Below are 12,073 nucleotides of genomic sequence, written 5' to 3'. Positions count from 1 at the left end.
TTTGCTTTATTTTTCCCCTTTGCACCATTAAGAGATTTATTATCTTCTATTTATTTTCAGCACTTCCCTTCATTTCTGGGAAGTCAGACCTGCCTAAATCATTATTGCATCTGAACAGAGTTTTACAGACAGATTTCCAGTAATGGGCTCAAATAATAGGCTCTACTTGGCATTTCATAATGGCCCTTTATGGCACATGGAAGGGCAGTTCTTCTTATGTGTTTCCTGAGAAGCAAACATGAGTGGCCCCAGGGGCCTAGTGGCATTGTTGAAAGCACTCCACCACAAATTTTAAATTTCTTTGTGATCATATATTATGGAAAATTTGCATTCTACATAACGATATATTTGTCTTTCTGTATATACAAAATGCCTTAATATTTTAATTGACATTTCAGGCAGGTGTACCATTTTTATCCTGGCACACTTGGGCTGACTACTGTTTACTGTTAGAGGGTAGATGTGTCCCCAGTTTGAGATACGTATGGCTTGTATGCAGGAAAACGGGACTTGAGTCTTGATTCTTCCACTTTTAGACATCTGTGAACGTGGGCACTTACCCTCTTAGAATATAGATCCTTCCCTATAAAATGGGCTGTTGTAATAGGGGAGTCCACAACTGGGGATTCTTTTTTTGTTAAGTAATTGCTCAATGTTAAGAGGGAAGAGCTGATTAGAACTAATGGGGAAGTCTGAACCCCAGACCATTTTGAAGATAATGAAGGGTGGACATTTTCATGAAACTTAAACTGCTGTCATTTTGCAAGAGCTATACTTTATCGTATTTGTTCCTTGGGGATTTTTATAGTGCTTTTCCTCATAGGAGTGCCCATGTTAGGAACAATAGTTCTCAGGAAACTTCTAAGACGGCTACCAGCCCTAGGCTCTCAGAGTTGCCTCTCGTGAACCCAACTCAGTAAATGATTAGAAATGAGCTTTTCTATTTCCATCACTTACCAAGCACTATGGTATATGAAAAAATTGTGAGCTATGGTCCATGCTGTCAAGGATTTGAAGTCTTGTTGGAGGAAACCCATAAAGCAGTTGTAAGAATACTTCAATAATAACATAAGAATATGTAATAATGCAATATATAAGAATATAACAGTGCACATATATCAAGGACCTACTGAATAATTAGCACTTTTTTTTTTTAATTCTCAAAACAACTCTGAAAGAAAAAAAATATTGTTTCTGTTTTGCCGATATGAATATCAGGGCTCTAGCTCAAGACTGCACCATGAAGTGCCAAAATGAAAAAGTAGATTTAATAGAGTCATATGCTAGCTGACATATCCTCCTGCATTGAGTTATTCTCTGTAAATGGACTTTACTCAAACTGATTCTTGAACTGTAGTATTTGGGGCCAAATGGAGATAAGAATGATAATCACCGCTCAGTTTCCAGAAGCAAAGCTGATGTGAGATATACTCAGTACTTGCTGAATTGCCCAAAGAGGTTGATTGCTGTAAAAACAAAACAAAACAAAACTCTAAACTCAGCATTATGGCTTACTTCTTCTTTGCATCACCTTCTGACATCTAGCATAGTGCCTGGAACACAACCAAAGAGACAGCAACTATTAATGCTCCCTTATATCCATGTGCTACTTCACCTTCCTCAGTCTTCTTTGCATTTAGATCAATCGCCTGACTATTCAGGCTGATGGAAGGACTGAGGTTATTAAGAATCTTCACCATCTTTCTCTTTCTCTCTTCCCTCAGGGTTTTAGCCAGATGATACCAAAATGACCCCAGAACCAGAAGATGGCAGAGCCACAAAGTGAAAAATACTTGGGTCTCTGAGTCATAGCTTGGAGGAGGGCTTCCTGGAAAATCATCCCAACAGAGACATCCACATTAAACTTCGTGTAAACAAAAAATAAATCTTTCTTGTGGTAGGCCACTGAGATTTAGATTGCTACAGCAGCTAACCGGTCTGAACAGTACAGCAGGTACTGAATACAACTTACCATGGGAGAGACATTCGTGTGCTTCACATTAAAGTAACTTGGGAAATTTAAAAAAATCCTGACATTCAGGTTAAGAACCAATTAAATTAGAATCTTTAAGGACCAATTAAATTAGAATATTTAGGGGGTAGTATCAAGATATCAGTTATTTTTTAAAAACTTCCTAGGTGATTCATTATATAGCCAAATTTGAGAACTATTGTGTTGTATCAGTGCCAGTTAAAAGGTATGGTTTGTGGATCTTGTTAGAAATAACAAATTCTTAGATCTCCAGACCTTTGGAATCAGGTTCTCTTGGAATTTATATATTAGCAAGTTTTAATGGGGAGGGGTAGCGATTCTCAAGTATATTAAAGCTTCAGAAGTACTGTGCTACAATATTATGCTCTAGTGATTCTCAAAGTATTGTCCTCTGACTATAATCAGAGTTGTCTGGAAATGCTTCCTTAAAACGGATTTCTGGGCCTGATCCCAGGACTTCTAAATCATGATCCCATAATGGAGGTGGCTTGATATCTACATCCCTAAAGAATTTTCTAACTTTGGGAGGCTGAGACGGGCGGATCACTAGGTCAGGAGATCGAGACCATCCTGGCTAACACGGTGAAACCCCGTCTCTACTTAAAAAAATACAAAAAACTAGCCGGGCGAGGTGGCGGGCGCCTGTAGTCCCAGCTACTCGGGAGGCTGAGGCGGGAGAATGGCGTAAACCCGGGAGGCGGAGCTTGCAGTGAGCTGAGATTCGGCCACTGCACTCCAGCCTGGGCGACAGAGCCAGACTCCGTCTCAAAAAAAAAGAATTTTCTAGATAATTCTTGGTTCATTGGAATTTCCACTTATCAGTTACTGACACCATTGCCCTTTCCCTAGAATCTCCTGCTTTCCCACAACTCCTCCCACCAACCACCAAGTCTCTTTGATTCCACTCATAAGATTCAAGAATGGAAGGGCAATGACTTTTTATTTTTAATCCCTGTATTTTCTTTAAACAGAGAATTCCTCCAGTGCTCTCAAGTGTTTTACAGACCACTAATTATTAAATGTGGAAGCTCTGGAGCAGAGAACCTTTCAACCGAAATGACGACAAATGATGCTGGCTGAGGACAGTCACACCTGAAAAATTAGGAATCCCTAAAATGACGTCAACCTATAATTCCTATTACAGAGCTCTGATTTCTACTGATCGTTTTTAGGAACCATATCTACCATGTGAAAAAAGCTGCTGGTGGGCCTAATTTAAATGAAAAGCAGAAAGGCCTTAAAAAAGAAATGGGAAAGGAACATACAGAAGCAAGAAGATGATTGAAAAAAGATGGCAAGTCATGTGGGTTCATTGGATAGGGTCTGGTTTGGGGAGTGTACTTTGGTTATGGCTAGGGAATTTGCAGGATAAAGAGAGAGACTCTATAATAGGCCTTTTTGATCAGAAAAAATAAAAATCTCATTCTCTCCCAATTTCTCTTTCCTCTTTCTCCTGCTCTCTCATTTCTTGAAGTAAATGTTGGGAGGATATGTGGGTAATTCCTATGGCTACTAAAGAAGCTGACTCTAAAACTACAGACAGCAGTAGACTTTGTGCCTTCTGTTTTTGCCCCCATTTCATGTTGTCCTTATTCTTTCATTTTTAAAATATCTACAGGTACTTGTTGAACACCAGTTCTGAGCTGCAGAGCAGGAGGCACAAGACGTAAATAAAAAAGTCTCTGTTGTGGTCCTAAAGAAGCCAACCATCTAGAAAAATGTATGCACGACAGGTCCAGCAGAATGGGCTTTGTGCTGATGAGGGAAGCAGGAGGAGAGCATGGGCTGGGAAAGGAGATGAGCAGGTTCACTTCTCATTTCTCTGTGGAAGAACCATGGCGAACACAGGGTCAACTCACAACTTTCATTGGAATTTTTCCCACTTGACTCCTTTGCAAGTTGGAATAAGGGGTTTGGAAAGGGAGGATTTCTTCATATAAAAATGGTCTGGGTATATCCATGCAAAACTAAAGGGAGTGGAAGAGACCCTAGGTCTACACATTTGATGGGATAGATCCTTGGGGCTCAGCCTTACCTGCAGGTACTGAAGGAAGCCTTAGTCTGCTATACAGAGCACTCTGTGCCATGGGGGAGAAGATCAATAAGCTAAACTTGGGTACTAGGCCTAAATCTTAAGAAGTGACCTCAAACCTAGGAAGATGAGTGAAACACAATAATGGGCAATAAGCAGGCAGCTGGGCCAGGAAGTCTCTCTGGTAGAGTTGGAGGTTGGTTTCTAGTCCCTGGGAAGAGGCATGAGAAGGAGGCTGTATAGCATGGTAGCTGGAAGTTTGGAATTTGGAGTCAGTTGGACCTAAGTTTAGATCCTCATTCTATGGCTTTACCAACTACATGGCCTTGGGCAAATTACTTGATATGTTGAAATTTCTATTCCTCCATCCTGAAATGGTTACAAAGTGTATTTATATATGTACAGCTATACACACATATATACATACATACTTTATAAGGTAGCTGTGAAGAGTAAATGAGACAATGTCCTTAAAGGACTTGGCAGGGTCCCTGGCTCAGATGAAAAAGCAATTATCACTACTTTTCATGAACCATGTAGCCCTTGGTGGCTAAAAGTGAAGGGCAGGGATATGGAGAAAATATTCCTGAAATACTCTGCAAATTATAAAAAAAGGACCAAGAAAGAGTCCCAGTTTTCCATAATGCATAGAACTACAACACACAAATCAGGCAGAAACCCAGATACTTAAACAGGCACCCAGACAGGAGCATGGTGACAGTGAGGATAACTTATTGCTCGCCCATAGCAGTGTGGTTAGAAAATGTGTAAGGTTTGGACCCAGATTTCAATCCTATCTCTGTACTGCACTAGCTGTGTGATAGGTTCAAGTTACTTAGGTTACAAAAAGGGAGAGCATAGTGTGGAAATAAAAATGCTTGCCTTTCATTACTGAAGTGAAGAACAGACACAGATGCCTATGAGGCAGTACATGGTTGAAACTCACAAAGTGGCATTATCATTGAGCAGGAATGGGGCTGAGCCTCCACAGGGGCACCTACTTTCTCAAGCCTTGGGAAGAGAAGAGATGTAGAAGCCTGCAAGGCAAGCAGGGCTGGCTTTAGTACATAGAAATAACTAAGACATTATTTCTGTATTTTCCAATGCCTTCCAGGGTTCTCAGTATACGCAGAAAAATTTGTCAACTGCTATATATATCTTCCTTGAATATGCAAACAGCTTGGATTCCACACCATGGTGAAGACCATACACTACTTGCAATTCTGACTTGGCTTCCCTGTGTTCTCCACTGTATACCTAGCTTCGAAAGCTATTCTTCATCCCTACTGCCTCCCAAGTTCAAGCTCAGTCTCCAGTATATAAGGGCACATCACTAAACAGTGCTTTTTTTCTTTTTTTCTTTTTCTTCCTCCTAGCTGACACAGGGGCTTAAGAGATTAATGCATTAGTCCTTAGTACTTTCTCCTTCTAAGGCCTGGTTCGAGTCAGAGCTCTTTGATTAGCACTATCTCTTCCAGTACTGTACTGAGCTAGTTTGCATTTCAGTTCTTCTGGCATTTGTTCCTGAGAGGGAGGTGAAAAGATTAAAAAAAATAAAAACAACTTACAGAGTTTGCAAGATCACATCATCTAGTGATAAACCATTTAAATGTTCACATTTTCTGACTGGGCAAATATACATGATCAGTTTCCCACACAAGCAATTTATTTAAGAAGGGAAATATATATGTATGCATATAAATACTGTGGCTAGTGGGTGCTAAAGAATATGGTTTATTTCAGCAATAGGTTCTTGAAACTTAGTAGTTTCACAGGATTATTGGTGTAATAAATCCCAGAGGTTTGTTATAGCATTAACTGCCCACTATGTACTTCAAGCTATTAATCAATACACCAGCCATTAGTTACTGGCAATTTATGATATTTAAAGGGTCACTAAATATTTTTTAGTTACAATTTCTATCTATCTCTTTTCTTTTTTTGGCTGCATTTATCAGAAAGATAGACATCTTTAGCTGATCAGATGTGTTTTCACATGCAGAGTGTCACTGGGATTTAATAGGCAGAGATTTACTTAGGAAAAAAAAAAATCTGTAAATCAACCAGCCAGAAAAATATCCCTCTAACTATTGAAGAAGGAAAAGTGAAATGTGAGTGTTTCATATAGTGGCTCTCCTGCATACCTATGTCTTCTTCCTGGGTGCCTTGTTTGTAAATGCCACTAAGAATGGCAAATGGATGACTATAAAACTGCCTTCTACAAATGTCCTTAGCGTAATCTGAGGGCATGCCATTTTGTAGGAAGTGTTCCCCAAAGACACGATCCTCTGAAACTTGGAAGTTTTTCTTGTCTTAATGTTTGTGTGTGTGTGTGTGTTTTTTTTTAAATCTGTATTTGGCTCTGTTTCTTTCCATACGCTTTGGCATGGTCTCTGTTAGAATAACATGGAGTTTATGCTTAGCTTGAGGTCACATTGACTATCAAACAGCAAGTCAACAGGGCAAGTGAAATAGCTGTTCAGCCCTGCTTTCTGGAGAAGAACAGCAAGACCAGAAACTTCATGTTCCCTGGGCAGCAAATAGGCCATTTCTTATCATGAGGGAATTTCCTCCTAAAGAAACGTTCAGTAGGTTCACGTGTGCTAATTCTGTGTTAGGCTGTTCAGTCTCTGAATCTGGTCAAGTAATTAAGTACTTGTTCTCAGGTGGAGTTTATTCCTTCCCTCCTCTGACTTTTTATTCTGTTTAATTCATAATCACTTTGGTGGATTTTGCCACAGAACAATTCCTTTATACCATAGTGGTTACTGAAGTGTTACCTCTTTGACTAATAGTAATATTAGGCAGTTGGTTAGAAATAATGATACACCTGATATCTCTTAGTATTGATGGTCTCTTCTTCCAGTGGGATTTAGGGAGCTACTGCAGTTTCTTTGCTATTCATTTCAAGAACAAATCTATTATGCATTTGTCCACCCCAAAAATTAAAAATGAAGTTAGCAAAAATGATTTTTTTTGTTTGTTTCCTAAGTTAATTTCTACAAAGTCTCTCCTTCATTATTTGGCTCAATGACTTAAGAATATCTATGTCTAGTTTCTTCTGGAACAGAAAGTTTGGTTTGTCTCACTTTGCCATTAAATTGAAAACATTGAATAAATATTAATAATAGTAAATTAATGAGTAAGAAATCTTACACAGAATTAAATTGCCATCAGAGAATTTTTTTTTTCAGGCTTTTAAATTTGGAGATAATGTTACCAATAGGAGATAAGATTGGTGATAAAGGATGGACAACAGGCACTTAAGAAACTCACATAAACTTGAAACATAATGCTAATAGAGCCACAGGAAATCCACAAATTGGAGGGCAAGAGTGTGGGGGAGGTGGAGGAAAGTGAAAATCAGCATCTAATATCTTCAGTTTAGAGTCCTGATGTCAACAGGTGTAATTTGAAGCAAATGCCCCAATGTGCATCTCATGGGATGAAATACTGACCCTACCCCTGAGGCTTAAAGGAAATGGTGGATTGTCAAGGTGGTGGTAAATGGCTTGCAAAGTTCTCCATGTTACCAGATGTTTTAATCAGGATTCCCCAGAGAAATAAAACCAATAGGAGATATCTATTTTTATAGATGCAGATACAGGTATATAGGAGGAGATGTATTATGGAAATTGGCTTCTGTGGTTACAGAGGCTGAGAAGTTCCACCAACTGCCATCTGTAAACTGAGAACTAGGAAAGCTGATGGTGTCGATAAATCCAAGTCCAAAGGCCTCAGAACCAGGGGCTCCAATGTCCAAAGGCAGAAGAAAATGGATATCCCAGCTCAAGAAAAAATGGAGGGAATTCATCCTGCCTCTACCTTTTTGTTCTGTTCAGGTCCTCGATGGATTGGGTGATGTCTGCCCCATAGATAAAGGTGGATCTTCTTTATTCAGTGTACTGATTCAAATGCTAATCTCTTCGGGAAACACCTACAAACCCAGAAATAATGTTTTACCAGCTATCTGGGCACCCTTTAGCTCAGTTAAGTTGACATATAAAATTAACCATCACACTAGAGTTTGAGCCTTTAAGGAATCACTGACCCCGGATAAATGTTTTTCACCTTTTTAACTAGCTGTGCCTCAGTTTCTCCATATATAAAAAGGTGGTATTTGCCATCATATTGAAATTTTGGGAGGGCTTGTAAGTTATAGCCACATCTATTATATGATGTTAGTTTCAAGTATTTATATAATTCAATCCTAAGCACCACGACTAAGTTTTAACATTTTCATTCATTATTCTGAGCTTTTCTTCTATTTTCTGCCTGGCATACATTTTCTTAAAACTGTGGCATAACAATTATCTCTTAGAGTATCAAATGTGGTAGGTACATTAGTCTGTTCTCTCATTGTTATAAAGACATACCCCAAAACAGGGTAATTTATAAAGAAAGGGGGTTTTAATTGGCTCACGGTTCCACAGGCTGCAAAGGATGCATGGGTGGGGAGGCCTCAGGAAATTTACAATTATGGTAGAAGTTGAAGAGGAAGCAGGCTCATCTTACATGGCTGGACAGGGAGAAGAAAGGGAGGGAGGAGATGTTACACATTTTTAAGCAACCAGATCACACAAGAACTCACTCATTATCATGAGAACAACACCAAAGGGGAAATCTGCCCCCCATAATCCAATCACCTCCCATCAGGTCCTGCTTCCAATGCTGAGGATTACAATTAGACATGAGATTTGGGTGGGGACACAGACCCAAAGCACATTAGTATATCCATGTAATATCTCCTTCATCTATTTCTTATTCTTATAGGCTAAATTAAGCTTTGTATTTGTTGCATTTACATTTTGGACTTTGACAATCTGAAATAAACCTAGGGGCATCTCTTTTAAATTATCCAGAGAAATGATCAAAGTTGACTGATATCAACCCTTCAAGAGTTTTAAAAGGATTTCAATAACCCTGCTAAAATATGTTTTTAATTATCTATTCTAAACCTGTGAGCTTTACTTTCTTATCCAAATTTTGACAAGCAGACATACAAATTAAGTGTGGACATTTAAGGAGTATCTTGATTTCAATGTCTATTTAAATCATTGCCCAATAATAGTTTATACTAAGAGAGTTGGATTACTTAGGGAAAGTTTGGGGAAAAATTAATCTTTCCTTAACCACAAATACTACTGAGGTGCTGGGTTATGCTGGAGCCCACTTTATTATTTAGATTAATTATTTTTACCATTATTTATTTATTTTTAAATATCTAATCCTGTCTTTCTTCTTACTCAGTTTCAATCAAGAATTTTTAAAAAATAATCTCTCAAATGGAAAAATCCTTCAACTTGATTAGCAAGAAATTAAAATAGTGAACTGAAATTAAGTTTAATTGAATTTTCTTTTGTATTTATAGATTAAGTATATTTTGGGTCCCTTACAAAATTCTTATCAATAAGATTATTTTTTCTTTTCTCCAGGGCCTCTGCTTTTATCTTCCTTGTGTATCTGAATGTGGAATTTTTTTCTTTTGCATTAATAGTATATTGGTTTTTTGGCTTCTGTTCCCCTTAAGGATCCTTCACTTCAACCCTCGTGGTACATAAATCAACTTTTACTGCATTTTCTTTCAAGTCCCTGCTAATGCTTTTTATTTCTATTCCTACCTGTGGCATGTATAATATGACTGCTTGACATTTTTTCTCCTATCTCAAATGGATTATACATATAAATGAAAGTCTGGATTTGAGTTTTCTTTTTTCATTAGAATACATATAAGCTTCGTAAAATTTCTGGTATGTTTTAAATGTGCTTTCCTGAACTGTTAGAAATGAGCTTCTTTCAGCTTGTTCAGATTAAATTAATTTTCACTGCCTCTTTGTTTCAGACTGAATTTTCTTTTAATAAAAGCGTCAAATGAAACTAGAAATACAAACCAACTATTCTCTGTCAGGAAAAACAGTGGAATTATAAAAATGCAGTCACGAAGATGTCAGATATGTTCAAGGAGATTGTGAGCAAAAAGTGACAGTGTCCCCCTTCCCCTGAAAAAAAAAAAAAAAAGCTTATCCAACAATACCACAATATTGGAACATTAGAATAGATTCTAAGGCCGGGCGCGATGGCTCACACCTGTAATCCCAGCATTTTGGGAAGCCGAGGCGGGCGGATTAGGAGGTCAAGGGATCGAGACCATCCTGTCTAACACAGTGAAACCCCGTCTCTACTAAAAATACCAAAAAATTAGCCAGGCGTGGTGGCGGGCGCCTGTAGTCCCAGCTACTCTGGAGGCTGAAGCAGGAGAATGGCGGGAACCCAGGAGGTGGAGCTTGCAATGAGCGGAGATCTCGCCACTGCACTCCAGCCTGGGCGACAGAGTGAGACTCCGTATAAAAAAAAAAAAAAGAAGACATTTTAAACTGAATTTTAACAGGAAGTTACTGGGAATTTAGCATTCAAGATGCTAATTGACTGCCCAACCCATTTAGATTTGTTAGATCCTTCTTTCCAAATCCTTAACTTCTATTTTTAAAAATAGTTTGGTTATGGCTATCGGAGATTAAGCAGGTTCAGTGCAGAAAAAGTGAAGTCTTACTGTAGAGACAAAAATGCCCACTTTTTAAAATGCCCAAAACATGTAATCACAGGTTATTTGTAGAATCATGGAGACATGCAAAATAGAAGACAGAATTGCAAATTATGCACTGGAAGTATAGTCCTATATTTCTCTGACTGCTTTCAGGAGTATCCCCTGTATTTTATAAATAAGTACTTGATAACTTGTTTCAGTATCCTTATAAGATTGAGAACAATAGTAAACTAAAAATAACATGTAATCAGAGCTACTCAAATACTCATTTCAGTTAGGCTACTTATCCAGTTGAGAATCACTCTAAATCTTTAAAGATGATGGGTTTTGAGTACCTCACAACACACTAACCCTCAAGCCTATTCCTCTTGCAGTCTTCATTTCAGCAAATGTCACCCCCACTCTTTCAGTTGTTCTTGCCAAAATTCTGAATATACTGCTGAATTCCACTGCTCCTCTTATATCTGATATCCACTCTATTAGCAAATCCCATTTTTTCTATTATCAAAATATATCTAGAATTTTTCCTGACTTCACAATGTTTCCTTCTACTTCGGGATTTTAGTCTAAACGACCATCATACTTGCAACAGTTTCCTTACAATTGCCCAGCTTCCACACTTGCCCTCTTGTTCTCAAACCAGAAGCCATAAAAATGTGGTTAAAAATAAATCTAATTATGTCTTTCCTCAGCTGAAAACCTTCTGATTGTTTCCAGTCTCAGAGTAAAAGCCAAAGTCTTTATAGGTTGTTCCAATATATGAGGTTCCTATATATGAATCCTTTATATGAGGACTACATGGTCCTCATTACCTATGCCTCCACTGCCTCTCTGACCCATTTCCTATGAATCTCTCTCTCATTCCCTCTGCTCCTAGCACTCTGGCCTCCTCGCTGTTGCTTTAACACCCCCAGCATGCTCCACCTCAGGGTTTGCACCCTTGACTTACACAAGTGAACACCTCTTCTGCCTGATATTTGCAAGGCTTATCTACTCACTTCCTCTAGTCCTCTGCTTAAATAACAGAGAGTCTTCCATGATTCCATCCCAAAATAGTCACCCTCATCACCTCACTCTCTAGCCTCCATATCTGACTTTATTTTCCTTCATGGAACCTCTCTTCTCCTGATATCTTATTATGTATTTTTTCATTAGCTGTCTTTCTCAACACCTAATTCAGATGTAAACTCCATGACTTTGTTTACTGCTGTATTTCCAGCCCTTGAAACAAAGCCAGTTCTAGTCAAGAAAAATTTATTGAACCAACCTCTCACCTATATAACTGATACATAATAGTTTATTTTAGGAGCTTAACTTTTCATAAACCAAATTTCTTAAGTAACTGGCTATTGAAATCTGCAAAAGAATGAGTAAAGTGGTGGATATTTTGTGTTACATACTTGGGTCCTTTTTTAAAAGACATCTTAAATGAAAGAGACTGTTACAGTGTCAGTGTGCCTGGAATTCAAGAGCAAAGAACAATAATTATTTCTATTACTCTGTT

The 12,073-nt window shown here is 38.3% G+C and overlaps 1 long non-coding RNA gene across 3 annotated transcripts in view; it reads left to right on the top strand.

The window, feature by feature from the left end:
• Nucleotides 1–8,485, top strand: part of LOC110744005 — a 236,694-nt gene extending 228,209 nt beyond the window's left edge. For all 3 annotated transcript variants that reach the window (XR_002523952.2, XR_002523950.2, XR_002523951.2), the window contains 2 exons: nt 1,725–1,954; nt 2,965–8,485. This is a non-coding gene — a long non-coding RNA (uncharacterized LOC110744005). The remainder of the gene's footprint in view (nt 1–1,724; nt 1,955–2,964) is intronic.
• The last annotated feature ends 3,588 nt before the right edge of the window (nt 8,486–12,073 follow it).

Source organism: Papio anubis, chromosome 8 (genome assembly GCF_008728515.1).
Source record: "Papio anubis isolate 15944 chromosome 8, Panubis1.0, whole genome shotgun sequence".
In the NCBI taxonomy this organism is placed as follows: domain Eukaryota; kingdom Metazoa; phylum Chordata; class Mammalia; order Primates; family Cercopithecidae; genus Papio; species Papio anubis.
The sequence above is the reverse complement of the archived record's forward strand: the minus strand, read 5'-3'. Positions and strand labels throughout refer to the sequence as shown.